The sequence below is a fragment of the Euprymna scolopes genome, chromosome 39, assembly GCF_053919585.1.
Source record: "Euprymna scolopes isolate OS-2025 chromosome 39, ASM5391958v1, whole genome shotgun sequence".
In the NCBI taxonomy this organism is placed as follows: domain Eukaryota; kingdom Metazoa; phylum Mollusca; class Cephalopoda; order Sepiida; family Sepiolidae; genus Euprymna; species Euprymna scolopes.
Window position 1 is genome coordinate 40,624,471 of NC_136520.1, and position 15,872 is coordinate 40,640,342.

The 15,872-nt window shown below is 35.6% G+C and overlaps 1 protein-coding gene and 1 non-coding gene across 3 annotated transcripts in view; one reads left to right on the forward strand and one right to left on the reverse strand.

Annotated features, from left to right (window-relative positions):
- LOC145263773 (fibroblast growth factor receptor 1-like) overlaps nt 1-15,872 on the reverse strand; it is a 389,904-nt gene that overhangs the window by 309,534 nt on the left and 64,498 nt on the right. The gene's annotated exons all lie outside the window — the stretch shown is intronic.
- Nucleotides 1,312-1,504, forward strand: LOC145263985 (U2 spliceosomal RNA). The gene has a single exon (XR_013864622.1). It is a non-coding gene; the product is annotated as a U2 spliceosomal RNA (small nuclear RNA).

The following is a 15,872-nucleotide window of genomic DNA, read 5'->3' on the forward strand; positions in this document are numbered from 1 at the left end:
TTGGCCTTTTGGCCAAGAAAACGACTGATCACGCTTTCTTCGATTGCCGCGAACTCCGCCGGTACTGGTCGTATGTAAGCGAAGTGACGGCTCGCATCGATCCTGAGCATCCTCGCCCAATTACCGTATCCAATGTCGTGGACAACGTGAGGCCGCCGTGGGACCGGTAAAGACAAATGGTCTACGTTACGATCCTGGCCGTAGCGAGAATGGTGATTTGGACATCGCGTTTGCAAGGTTGCCGGGGGGGGGCGTGTTGTCTTTTTCTGATCAGGATCTGATCGCTTTCTTTAAACACCAACTGCGGGGGAAGATCAGATGTGATAGAAGAAGGCTGCATCGCGCGGCATTTGACAGAAGATGGATGCATGTAGCAAGTCTGTGTGTACGAAGAGGAGCCAAATTTGAATACGTGTTCCCTGCCTAGGTGTGGAACGCGCAGTTCCGTAAAGTAAAATTAAACAAGTAGCCTCTCAGCTAGGTGAGTGTGTGTTCCATCCCTCCCCGATTAGGAAGCCTCTAAGATCCCCACCTCCTCCTACTTGCAATTTTTGTTTTCATACCTTCCTCTAAATTACACCCATCTTGGAGAAAAAGAAATACAAACTAACCGCCATCCCTTACCCACAAAATTTTCTTTTCTCCATTCACCCGCATCTAGAGGGCATCCCCACTTAGAGACTGACCCGCAGAAGCGAGGTTCCTTTTACAAACCTAGTGGAACGGGCAGTCTATCAACTAGACGGGTTGGGAGGGTCCTACTAATCACCTTTTATTTTTTCTTCCCCCGCCCTCGACACAAATGAATTATTGTACCATTTTCATTGTCATCTTTTTTGTTTTTACACGTCAATAAAAATGTTTTAAAAATTGGGAGTTAAGTAGGACGTCCCCCAGTATGAAAGGGTAAATGCTGTATTATGGTGAAAGAAGATACTAACTTGGGAGAAACTTTTGATTTTATTTAGTCCTGGAGTGACAAGGATGACCAACAACCCTCACAATCCCCCCTTTTGAGTTGGCCATGTGCCTAAGTTTTTTGTTCATTGTTGATTTTCAATGTATTTTTAACATGAATAAAGGATTTAATATCTCAAAGTGAGTATTTGTTCCGGCAGATACTGCAAGCAAAGACCATATGTGGGAGTAACCCCACATATAAGACCTTGGTCAATGTAGGGGCAACCCTTCATATCAATTGTCACTATCCAGCTCCTCTACTCCCCGAGGAGTTGGTCCCCATTTCCCCCTCACTCTTCACATTAAAAATCGGCCTTGTGCCTAATTTGCTCGGCGAGGGAGCAAATAATACTATTTTCTTGGCCTTTTGGCCAAGATCAAAGTGTAGTATCTGTTCTTCAGATGCTGCACTTAAGATAATTTGTACCAGTCAATGGAGGGGAAACCCTCTATACTGGGACAATTATTATTTTTGGTAACCAGAGTGCCCCCTTTTTGCCTACTTTTAGGGGAGCTGGTTTTTACCTCACATTAAAAACGGCCTTATGCCTAATTTGCTCAGTGGGGGAGCAAATAAATACCATCTGTTCTTCCTACATGCTGTACTTATTGTGATATAAAGTGAGGGATCACTTTTCTGCATTAATTTAATGTAAAATGATCACCCACTTTACAACCAGTCAGTCTCAAAGCCATTCAAGTCATTCTCCAGATCATTCAAGTTGTTTTTGAAGGATTCCAGTTATTTTTTAAGCATTTAAGTCATTCTTAAGGTCATTCAATTCATCCTTAATTTCATTAAAGTCATTCTAAGTCATTTACTTTTTATTTATTTAAATCATTTCAGCCCATTTTTCGGTCATTTTAGTTTATCTTTAAGAATTTCATGTCAATCCTACATTCACGCATTCATTCATTACACGAGAGCACGCGACTAATGGCTATCGGCCTTGTTTTTAATTCAATTACCTTTTGCGATTCACGTAGACAAACGTTTTACATTGAAGTTTTAGTGTTCCTTTTCGAATCCCAAGATATAGAACAAGTTTTTTCTACCCCTATTCACCTCACCTTACAATATCCTACGAAAATAAAACGCAGAATACTCTGTGTAGATGAATTGCCATGTACGTTCATAACTTAATATAGATGAGGATCGTCCCCAAAGTAAAGCCTCTTATATTTTGTTTTTTTTTCCCAAAAAGTTGTAGAGCTACGAATACGGGAGTAGTACCATTAAAACGTTATTTTTTCCTACATAGTCATCACCATTCTTAATGCAGGAATTCAATGATGCCTCTCTGCTTCTGACGCACGTCCATGACAGAGGTTACTTTTTTTTAGAGTCTCTTATCGTCAATATCTTAAACAGAGAAATGAAACTTTCAGGTGATGTATGCATAAGTTCAGTCATCCTCGGAAATGGCCATATTTGTTTGAAGTAGCTGAGTGTTCGAGTAAAATACTAAGTCACGTAATAGTAAGCGACCTTAATGAAGGGTTCTTCGTAGTCGTAGCTGGTAATATGCTTAAGCTTTAGGCTTTCGGTATATCTTTCAACGTCTCTCCCAGGCTGTTATACTTGTCTGTAAGTACGGGGTTACACTAGCCAATCATACTCTTGTGAGGAGGAACCCGGATGTATTCATATTCATTAGATCGATTTAAAATCTTCGTTTCAGGCATTTTAATTAAAAAAACTTTGCAAAGCGATATCGAGTTTGCAAAGCCAACAAGTAAATTTTATAAGGAATTTAAAGTTATGAAAGTTTACATCGAAGTAATTTTGAAAATGAATACAATTTTGTTTGAAGTGGGCACGGATTAACGCATGTGTGCAATAACGCTTTGAAGAAATATGTTTTTACTGTCAAATGCAAACCTACATTGTTTTCCAGCAAACTTCTAAGAGGTCAATAAATAAAACTAAGGAAGCCTACAGAGCACTGCTGCCCCACCCCAACTCAAACTCTCCGCCTAGTCTTGGATCCACCCAACCAAGGAGTTACGAGGTAGGTGGTATCGATGGTGGTGCTCTGTCATGGCAAATATATTGTTTCATTTGCATATGGCCAAATATTAGTCACAATTGGCACTCAGCCAGCATCCGTGTTCAGATGTAACATGCATTCCTGAAAGTCAACACCGAGTTCTCTTTTTTCTGCATATGGGTGCCGTCGGCATTTTTGTTGTTGTTGTTGTTGTTGAGATATTTATGTCAAAGCGAGCAATGTCTAACCCTAATCAGAGTAATTTTTAAGACGATCAGAATGTGCTAAGCAGACACAACATCCCCACGCGATTAAAAACAAAAAACAAAAAAAAAAAAACAAAAAAAAAAAAATAAATAAATAAAAATAAACCTGCGTCTTGTTTTGTTTTACGTCGAAGAAAATGTCACCGTAAACCTAACGGAAACAGAAGCGTTCAGCCGTAGAACATGCACTTGCATCTTTTTTTCTGAATCTTTGGTGTTTATTACATAAACTAGCCGTGGTGCGCGGCGTTGCCCGGGTGTTTGGAAGTGTGTGTTGAGCAAAAAAAAAAAAAAAGTTGTAGTAGACAGGCAGGCTCGAACCTGTGACGCGATGGCGGAAAAGAAAGTAAAGGTGTGTGTAAGGGTGTTGGTTGAGAAAAAAAAAAGAAGAAAAATTGCGAGTGCCAAAAAAAAAAAAAAATAAATAAATAAAAAATTGGTAGTAGGCAGACAGGCTCGAACCCGTACCACGGAGGAAGAAAATAAAGTGAGAAAATAAACATGACGTGTTAGCTGTTTCACCCATCGTCAAACCGGGAGGCTTAAATTAATGCAAGACAATCGAAAAGAGGCGATGAATTTCGAAAATATCGGCGAAAAAAAGTTACCCCTCCCTGTAAAAAGTGCCCAGTTAAGGGTGGAGAAATAAATGCTTTTAGCCAATTTTTCGATATTTGTCATCGGAAGCGCCGTGCTTCAAAACGGTACCGATCTCGTGAAAGTCTGTCGCCTCTGTCGATTGTTTTTGCGAGAACTAATACATACATACATACATGCATACAAACATACATACATACATACATACATACATACATTTAAACAGACAGGTGAGATTTATATTATAGATGTTTCAGTATTAGTCGTATCGGGTGAAAGAAAATAAAATGTTAGGACATGCGTTGACACATTCTCGAAGGTAAACTACATGGAGCCTGGCTAGTACCAGATGGGTTACCATTTGGGAATTCTAGGCGCTGTATGTCATCTTCCCGTGACCGGGATATACATATTCTGAATCTAATATTACCTATAAACTTCCTCCTTTGGAGAAGCAAGCAAAGCCCGTCAAGGGTTAATACTAAACCAGATATTACCGGTTCGTTACACGCTCTAAAGTCAAACTCCAAACATTGTTGTGTCAGCGATCTTTACAAGGGAGTCACCGCTTATCAAGGTCCGAAGGCATCTCAAGGATAAGCGTTAATTAATGGCAAATGGTCGGTAAGACTTTAGCGCATATATTTTTATTAGTTAAATTTCAAAGACCAAGAAAAAACGCCAGTCTACAATCATAATTATTTGTTTATTTTTATATTTATGTTACAGGAAAAAGGGCTGTCCCCTTTTCCTGTAAATAAGGAAAATATTAGATAAGTGGAAAATGAGATTAGGATAAGCCGAGATTCGAACCTGGTAAGCAAGGTTAAGAAATAGATTTAGAATTGGGATGTTAGAATTTCGCTATTGTTAAATTCCATATAAAATAGTTAGATATTGTTTGTATTGTAAAAAGAATTCTTTTATGAAAACTGAATTAAAAAGGTCAGCTAAAAAGAATGAACAATACAAATTAAAAATATATTGTAAAAAAATAGGGACGCTGAAAACGTACATAGTCTTTTATTATCTTCGATTTTATATCGATCAATGTGGGGAAACCCTTCATATCAGACAATTGCTATTCATTAAGAAACTGCCAGATTTCCCCCTTTAGGGGGGAGGGGCTGGTTTTCCCCAACATCGTGGGGAAACAAAACTGGCCTACAGCCAGCTATAAAAGCAATGTTCATTTCTGCACCTGCGTGATTCTTAATGCATTCACTTAAATATCCATTTCTGCAAGTCAACTTTTTGATTGACATCGCTAAATTTGAACGCTTTTCACTTCCGGTCGCGTCATAGCCTAGCGGTAAGATGTCATGTTTTTTTTCCACTTTTTTTTTGCGTCACGGGTTCGAGCCTGCCTGCCTACTGCCGTATATATATATATATATATATATATATATATATATATATATATATATATATATATATATATATCAAATAATAAATAACTATGAAAATAAAAGGCCATGCTATATTAACTATTAATATTGTCATTATATTCACTATTTTTTCTGTACGAATGGTTTTCACTTTTAATCTTTTGTATAAGTTTCTACATATATTGGTTGCGTTTAATGTCACTTTCTGAAAAAAAGACGTTTTATATAATCTTTTCATGTACTGAATGACATAAAAAAATACGACTCTTACATTCTACGAAATGCGTAAACATATTCAGCACTGATTCGTGCACAGATATCATGATCGCTAACTCTAAGATTGCATGGAAGGCGTATCTACGCATATCTTTACGTTTTCATAGGCGCATATCATTTCTTTGCAGAGGGACATCATCGGAGTTATTATATACACACACATACACACGTATATATATATATATATATATATATATATATATATATATATATATGTATATATATATATGAGTTTTTTAAAGTTTCAAAGTGACTGTCTTTTTGACAAGTTGCGTTTAAAATAATATTAAGACAAAACCGATTTTGACATACGTCAAAGTTTAATTCTCTATCTGTCATGTAACCAACAATTCGAATAACTCATTTCGTGCACACACACGCACGCATATATATATATATATATATATATATATATATATATATATATATATATATATATATATATATATATATACTAGACTACCCATGACCCGTTGGGTCAGTATATATTAACCATGGAATTAATGTATGAGCGTGACACTTTTGACGTAAAGAAAGTAGTTTTTTGTGACGTAACAGAAACATTTCTATGAAAATATATTAAAATGAAAAAAAGAATATAGATAGATTTCTATGAGTCGTTCTGGTTATAATTGTTTATTTTTGAAAAAAAAACAAGCTTACAGCCATTGAATTATAGGTGGTTTGCCATACTTATAGGTAAATGTGCATTGAACAGATACCACAATACTTAAAGTTAAATAAAAAATTTTGAAATATCTTTTAATTTAAACGTGAAAAAAATTGGGTTGCTGAAAACGTACATGGTAAAACAATATATTGTAAAATAGTAGATTTATTTGTAAGAAAATTGCGTTAAAATAACTTACACGTAATACGGAAATGAACGATGTAAAAAAAATGCAAAAAGTATTAACAATTGTTTATTTGGATAATTAAAAACGCAAAAAAAAATAGGCCGCTGAAAACGTACACAGTAAAAAAAAATACGTTATCAACAGGTCGAAGTTGATTTATTTGTGAGAAAATTGCGACAGTATAGTTGTAATGCATAATAGTTGCAAAACATCCCCTAAGGGGTCAGTATGTTGTATTAGCTATGGAATTAATGCATGAGCATGACACTTGTGACGTAAAGAAAATAGTTTTTGTGACATAACAGAAAAATTTCTATGAAAGTATATTGAAATGAAAAAAAGAATATAGATTTCTATGAGTCATTCTATTGATAATTATTTATTTTTGAAAAAAAAAAAGAAAAATTTACAGGCATTGAATTATAAGTGGTCCTGCATCACAGCTTTGATTTTTATCAGCCACTTGTGGTCTTGTAACTTTGCGTTTAGGCATGATCTGAGGGGAAATACATTATTTCAATTTTCTTCTTCTTCATTAGTAGTCATAGTATTAGTAGTAGGAGAAGTAGTAGAGTAGTAGTAGGGAAAATACATGTCAACAAGTAGTACTAATAGTAGGATAAGGAAGAGGAGGCGTAGTAGTAGTAGTAGTAAGAGGAGGAAGAGGAGGCGTAGTAGTAGTTGTAAACAGGAGAAGTAATAGTAGTAGCAAGAAGAGGAGAAGTAATAGTAGTAGCAAGAAGAGGAGGCATAGTAGTAGTAGTAGTAGTAGGAGGAGGATAGTGCGCAAGCAAACAAGCAAACAACCAAGAACGACAGAGTTTTAGTATTATATATATATATATGTTTGTGTGTGCGTGCATACATATACACACATACACGCATATATATATATATATATATATATATATATATATATATATATATATATATATATATAAGAGCAAATAGTTAATAAAACATGTTACAAACACTTTGCAAAAGAATACAAAATATATTTAATTTGAAAAGGAAATACTTAATAAGTGGATAGTCCTTAATCCGCGGAGTTTCGAAGAAATACTTTCCTTCTCATCAGAGGGTAGGAATTAGCAAAATTCGGGATCGGATTTTGCATGCAAAAGTATTTGATGAAACAACAAGTAAGTCAAAATCCTTACTTGATAACAAAAAGTGAAGCAGAGGTAATATGGTGAAGAAAAAGGTGATTTTACGTTATATATATATATATATATATATATATATATATATATATATATATATATATAATTCAAACATGGTAGTGTTTGAATATATGGTTAAATGGCAGTTTAAGTCATTCACAACTGCTTTAAAGTTTCATCGCTCACTCATTTTTCGACCAAATTTCAAACAATTATTACAGTTTAAAGATCACATCCTCCGCTATATTGTGAAAAAAAAAATCAATTTTCATTCAGTAAAACAAAGGTTATGATGAATTTTCTAGTGTTCAAGATTGTAAAAATATGTAAAGAGGTGAGCGATGTTTTTATGACTGGTTTCCATAGCAACCACGTCGCTTCAGCGACTACTATTGTTACTAATTCGAAAAGAGAGGTAACAAGTTAAACAGATAGAATAAAAGCATGAAAGGGAGATGATTGGGGGAATTTTATTGAAAGCAGACGAGTGCCGTACATTGTTATTACATGTGTGTTGATGGGGTGGATTACAATAGAAAAATGCGAGCATGAAAAATAATATGGCTAAGCTTAAACATGAAAAAGTAAAGGAGTAGTTGTTAAAACTGGAAAAGAAAAGGACAAGATATTCTAGTAAAAAATATAATAAATATATAACTTAAAATATTGCAGCATTCAGACTTTTTTTAGTTCAATTTATAACATTATATAATCAAATCTTATGCTGCAATATTTTAAGTTATAATTTTTTTATATTTTTTACTAGACTATCTTGTCCTTTTCTTTTCCAGTTTTTTAAAGCTTAACCGTATTACTTTTCATTGATTGCATTGAATTATTATTATATGATTGAATTAGAATCAACAAATGTTCTATCTTCTCATTCTTTTATTGTCACCGACGTCGATGAAATCGCCCATTTTGTTTTTAATCAAATCCATTGATTGCCTGCTCTTGTTAAGGAATGCTTAATTGTAGTCTACGTCGTACTGTAGGGAATATACTGTTTATTTTATAAATTTGCTGTACATAAATGGCTTCACGTCAAGTTTAAAAAGTTTAGTATCATGGTTCAATTGTGCTCTAAACAGAAACATTTATTTCGAACACACTCCTGTCTTATCAAAGAACAAAATATTGATATTATAAAATTATTTTGGTATTGTGTTAACTAATCCCTATTAATTTATAATTTGGAATCAAATGGATACCATCATATTTAGTTTTCTATACCTTATCATAAGAAAGTCCATACAAAATTTCAGCCTAATCGTCTCAGTCGTTTCCGAGAAAAATCGATGTATGTATGTATTTATGTATGTATGTATGTATGAGTGTATGTATTCAGGTCATATGCTACTGGAACCATGTAACCCAGTACTTCCTGCCTCATGGTCGGGTCACCGGCAACTAAACTGGTTCCCCCACCAGCCTTGTTTGGTGAGGAGGGCGGCTAGTCTCCCTGAAGGATTAAAAACAAGACCTTTCAAAAGGCGAATGAACCCTTTTCGGGGTCAACGGCCAACTAGCACCGTGTGTGTTTGTGTGTATGTATGTGTGTGTTGGGGTGGAAAGGGCTCCCGTAAGCCGTGCTGAAGGCAACCTTTCTAGGAGAAGCAAATCTCTGATTTAAAAAAACCCATAAAGTGGGAGACCAGTACCCTCATTAAGCTGGTCTGCAGTTTAACTTGTTGCTGGTTATCTTGCTCTTGCTTGTTGCTGGATCTCAACATTTTGAACCGAGAGAGAGAGACTTAGCTGTAGTACAAAGCTAAGACTCTGTAACATCATCTGTGTATAGATACTCCCTCAGGCATTTGTCTATAAAAATGGTCCTGTGGAGATGGAAGTCATTTTTGGGTTCATGGACTTTAAGTGTCTGAGGGAGTGGCACTCGTCTGACAAGACGTTGCAATCATCATTAGTTTTATGAAGATAAATTGGAATCGAAAAAAATCGGTTATTTTGGGCGTATTGGAATCGGTATCTGAATCGGAAAAATGTGTGTCTAGTTTCCGATGCCAAAAAACGATTATTTTAATTGTTGTTTTTGTTGTTGTTTTTTTTTTTTTGTTTAAAACTTATTTTTTCACAAACTTTACGTTTGTTAAAATGTATACATATATTGCATGGATTTTTACGGTGATCTAAAAAAATGCACACACAAATAGCTAAATATTTTGAGATTTTGAAACAATCGGAATCGGTAAATGTATCTGAAAAAGAAAAAATATTGGAATCGTCCCATCACTAATATATATGAATTTAAAAAAAATGCTATTTGATATAATTTCATGAAAAATGTATTTTTGGAACTATTAGTCAAAATTGCAGACAATAATTGTGAAATTACGAGTTAGCATTTTTTTTTTTAATTATCTAAAAAAATCAATTTCCTAATTGGGATAAGAGAACTAATGGTTTGCTAATTAGTTGTTGATTATCCAGTAATAGAAACCGTGTTCTCCAAGCTCCGGGGAAAATAGCAATGCGATACAATTACTCTCCAGTATCATATATCGTTGAAATAAATATATTTAAATTAAAACGTATTTTGGATTGTCCTGCGGATCTATTGAACTCTCCATACGAATGACGCTAGACAATTATTTGTTAGCTTTCTTAGTTGTCAGATAACAATAAGACACGTAAGCTGAAGAAAAGCGGATTTGTCTAATTCTAATGATTGGCTGAAAGATAATCGGGTATTTAGGATTTCCGGTCAAGAGTATATATATTACTGAGAGACACCAAGACTGTCAAACCATTAGAGCTTGTTCGAGGAGAATGCTCATGTTCGAAGCATAAGAAGATGAGTTCGAATCTATGACAGTTGATGTTTTCGAAAGTTTTCGTTGATATTCTGGACTTTAGAGATGGGAAATGTAGCTTAGAAGCGACAAAGAATAAACAGTAACGACACAAACGCACACATACATGTGTCAATAAGTCCAGTTTATACAATGTATATACTTTTGTCTGCGTTGATACTTGTTTTGAATGCAAATTGCGCCCTCAGCGATTGTCGATATTAGAATGGACACGACCAGACGAAAAAGAAGCCCAGGGCACATCTTGTCGGGGAGAGTGGAAACAGTTCGAGCGTATCTCATTTTCTATTTGAATTTCTATTGCTATTTTACTGGTCTATCAGAACAAAGAAAAACATTGTTTTATTCTATTAGCACAACGTCATACTTCTTGTGGTAAATTAATATATAAATGCAGGAGATGGTATAGTGTTAACGACACGGACTGACAACCTGTGTGTTTCAAGTTCGAATTCAGTTTGTTCCACGAAATTCACTTTCAGTTAGGTTATTGACAACCTACAGGTGACCCCCCCCGTAAGTACCCAATGATTTTCTAGAAAAAAATTCTAACTAGAAAAATATCAAGAAACCATTGCCAACAATAAAATCTTTGGATTTATACGATATGCTGCTGATAGATATATACAAATGTGATTGGGATTAAAATAAAGGAAATCTCGTTAGAAATTGTGCCTAGGTAAAAAGAAATGCGTTACTTAAAGATGATTGTAACTTGACGTTCTGCATATAGTCGGTGCACTATAGCGTCTACTGTTGCTATGCAATCGAAGTTGGAGTTGCCTTCTCAGATGCAGGCCTGAGCGGGTGATAGGAAGACTTAGGTTAGGCCATTTACCAGCCTACCCACCCCCTCTCGACGTTGCAGACAAAGTCCAACAGAAAGGCAAGCCAATACGGTCGGAGGTAGCGCAGCTGCAAGAGTTGCCGAAAGGTGTTGTACTGGTTCACCATCCGCCTATCGAAACTCCAAATTAATGCGTTACTTAATATAACGAGAAGGGTATTACATCGACAAAAATGAATTATTGACCGGCGTTTCCCGAGTGTTTGGAGGTGTGTGGTGAGCAAAAAAAAAAAAAAAAAAAAAAAGTGGTAGTAGGCAGGCATGCTCGAACCCATACCGCGAAAGAGGAAAAGAACGTGAAGAAAAAGTGACCCCTTTGCTGTTGCGCCCATCGCCAAACCGGAAGCTGTGAAGGTTTAAATTACGGCTAGTCAATTGAAAAGAGGGGATAACTTTCGAAAATATCGGCGAAAAAAGCGACCCATTCCTGTAGAAAAATGCCCAATTGAGGGTGAAGGAATAAATGTTTTTAGCAAATTTTTCGACATTTGTCGTCCGAATGGTCGCCTCAAAAAATATCGATCTCGTGAAAATCCGTCGCCTCGGTCGAAAGTTATAGGCATACATGATGATTGTAACGTCTTGTCAGACGAGTGCCACTCCCTCAGACATTTAAAATCCATGAGCCCAAATGCCTGAGGGAGTATCTATACAAATATGATGTTACAGAGTCTTAGCTTTGTACGACAGCTAAGTCTCTCTCTCGATTCAAAATGTTGAAATCCAGCAACAAGCAAGAGCAAGATAGGCAGCAACAAATTAAACTGCAGACCAGCTTAACGCGGGTAATGGTCTTCCGCTTTATGGTTTTTTAAATCAGAGATTTGCTTCTCCTAGAAAGGTTGCCTTTACCACGGCTTACGGGAGCCCTCTCCACCCCAACACACACACACACACACACACACACACACACACACACACACACACACACACACAAATATACACGGTGCTAGTTGGCCGTTGACCCAGAAAAGAGTTCATTCGCCCTTAGGCATACATACATACATACATACATACATACATACATACATACATACATACAACAGACAGGTGAGATTTATATTATAGATAACTAGCAGACACCGTGGAAACAGACAGGTGAGATTTATATTATAGATAACTAGCAGAAACCGTGGAAAATTCAGCGGTAGTTAAAATTTTTAAAACACATTTTAAATAAAATGAAAAAACAAAACAAACAAACAAATAGTAATCAATTTAAAACATATTTTAGCAAATTCTTTTTTAACCTTTTAAAGCTATAAAAGAATTCCTTTAAAAAATTTAGATTTTTTTTCAATGAAAATTCAACACATAACACATTATTATTTTTTTTTTTCTGAATAATTTTTTTATATAAATTATAAAGGAACAGATGCTAATTCACTTCCACATTTAAAAAAAAAAAAATTAAAAGAAACTACAATAAAAAAAATTACAGTCTCCTTTCACCATGGCTTTTTTAAATTATAAAATAAAATAGCCAATTCGAAACCGTAAACAGACAGCCATGTATTATCTTTAATTTTCGAAGAGGAAATGGTTTTAATGATCTTTAACTGATAAATAGCGATTATAAAGGGAGATAATTCACTTCTCACTAATTAATCTTGCAATGATGATGTTTTTTGTGACACTGGACGTACTGACAAGTACGTTAATATTTAGATTTTACTATAGGATGAAAACTCATCAAAATTAACGGCTACCCGAGTATAAGGGTTAATAAGGCAGAATAATTGTCAACCGAAAGATGAGGAACACTATGTGAATACTAACACGGATAAATGGTATGAGGTGCATTTGATTATATGCAGGGCGGTTTATGACAATAATCTTTTGACATTCTATTTGAAATTAATCAAGTTCTAACCAGCAGAACAGCAGTCTCGCAGTAATGTGTTCCACGGGAAAAAAAAAAAAAAAAAGTCATTGCAAAAATTATCTGTCCATAGATGTTCCGTCTGGCGTTAAGCACATAAACTTAGGGAAAAATATTATTCTGTTGTGGTAGCTACACGAGTTGTTGCAGCAAAATGATTACAACGAGGAATGAAAGATTAGGACTTAGTCAAGTACTTTCTATGGAAATAACAACAAAATTATAGGAGACTAGCAGAAGCTCTTCCATAAAAAAAAGGTGTCGTAAGGTGTCGGAACAAACACGTTGTAGTTTTCAGTCGCAAATCAGACAAAGACTGGAAAAGAACTTCAAATCGCCTTTTTTGTTTTGTACAATGCCATTTATTTCCTCATTCTCTCGTTATCGCTGTGACGTCTCTCACGTGATCGTCATCTTGAACGTCATCTACGGCTTTACATGATCTTGAACGTTCTTCACGTCTCTAAACGTTGTTAAAAGAACAATCAAGACGAGAACAACCGTTCGAAGAATCCAAATACGATTTTTTTTTTCAGTTTGGCACTTGTGCATTATACAGCCCGGATGACATTACTATTGCATATTACGAACTAGATTTCTCGTAAATATCCGGTATGGCTAGACCAACAATGGCAGGTAGTTGTGCATCTATGTCACTGCGTAGAAATAATGTTATTATTTAGAAAACCATTCTTCACATGGGGAGGGTGTTTTGTAACTATTCGGTACTTTCACCTAACAATTTTAATAAATAAAAATATCGTAAAAATTGAATTTAACTTAAAAATACTATTTAGAAAAGGGTAAAGCAATAATTATAACGGATTTCCGATCGTTTTTAACGGCGTTCGGCATATTCCGGCAACGACGTAAGGTGCCGTGGAGCCTGAGCGGAAATTTGCGAGAAATCTGTTTCGTAATATGCACTATTATCGACTTCCGGTTCGTAATATGCTCGAACACCTTTAGTTTATTTCTTTTTCAATCAATGGGATTCTCTGAATTAGAGGAGAACCAAGTCAACCAAAATAATCAATAACATCGTAAAAAAAAAGGTCGATTATTTTAACTGTCGAATAATCGACTTTCTGTTTTCTATATTTTATTGAATCGTGTTTTGTTCTGTTATTGGACGTCATCGAATTCACACGTTCGGCAGATATTGAATTTACCGGCACGACAAACAGAAATGAAATCTTAATTTTAATTCAGACGCTTGCAAAGCGCGCCAATTTCACTTGCATGAGTTTGTTAGTGTCTATGAGTGTGTGTGGTTGGGCGTCTCCCTGTATGCGTGCATGTGCGTCGTACGTAATTGTAAAATAAGTTTTTTGTTTTTATTAATTTCGCGTCAGCTTGACAGGTGCTTGGTGTATGAGACCGTCTGATTTCAAGAAGAAGAAAAAGGAGAGAGAGAGAGAGAGAGAGAGAGAGAGAGAGAGAGAGAGAGAGAGAGAGAGCGTGTGTAAGTGTGTGTGTGTGTGAGAGAGAGAGAGGGAGGGAGAGATAGATAGATAGATAGATAGATAGATAGAGAGAGAGAGAGAGAGAGAGAGAGAGAGGGGGGCGAATGATGGATTACTCAAACAAAGGATAAAAAAGAAAGTTAAAGAAGAAACAAGACGTAAAAATGATTTTTCTACTGAACTCGAAAATTAACTGTATTAAAAGAGTTTATTTTTTATTTCGATTTCGAAAAAAAAAAAAAAAAAAAGACGAGAATTATTGTAATGCATCAACCATCAAGTCTATCTTTCTTTTTCCAATATTTTTTATTATTTTGTTCTAACTGGCAATGGAGCATGCTACCGGATGACGGATATTTACCGTCTATCTCATACATCCCAACCGAGAGATTTGTTTCAACATTCCAACCATAAGTGCAATTGTTTATATTATCCTTGCACTTGGCTTACCGGGTATATTTGCCAGATAATTTTTGAAATTCTTTTTCATGAATCAGGTTGCACCAATAATTACTGGAATGATGACAATCTTCCTAAGATTCCAGTTTCTTTTCATGTTGTACATAAGACTTTGGTATTTCGTTATCTTTTCCCTCTCAGCTCTGTGTAAGTCAGCATCATTTGCGGCACTAACTTCTACTAAGGTTGCTTCTTTCTTCTTGGCCGAGCCCGGTGCGAGGTGACGTTACGGCGAGGAAGAATGAAAAAGATTATAGAAAGAAGAACATGTGTGCAGACCGAGAATCACGTCAGAGAAGAACAGATAGGCGTGTTACGCACGGTGGTCGAGGGCGACAGGGAAGGACCTGTAGATAAATGTCTGTAAATAAATGTCGGCTGTTTCACTAAGGAAAAAAGTGAGTAGAGTTATTCCTTTTCTTATGTTCTTTGCGACAGAATCTGCATACTTATTAACAATTTGACAGGTGTGTGGACGTGTGTAATGTGCTCTAATGAATTTGTTGCGCCTGTATCCCTTCAGATAAAACACCCCGACCCATCCGACCAGAAGAAAAATCCCACCCAGTACCGTAGACGAAGATTTTCTGTTCCAACAGTTTATTTTTTTGAACCACTTTTTTTTCATCAACCGTACCAGTATACATACATTCAAAGGTAATGCAGCCCAACTCCCCACCCGGGCCCCGCCTAGAAATCTGGCCCCTATTACAGTAGTCGCTTTAGCTTTCAGTGGTAATTTTTTTTTGTTTAGGAGTGAACAAGAGTAAAAACAAATAAATAAATCTATAAACCTGTAAAGTTGAGCTTTTGTCTCGCTCTGACAGTGATATTAAAAGCCTACCTTTTTTTCTATTCAGATTTCTTAATATACCTGGTTATGAATATG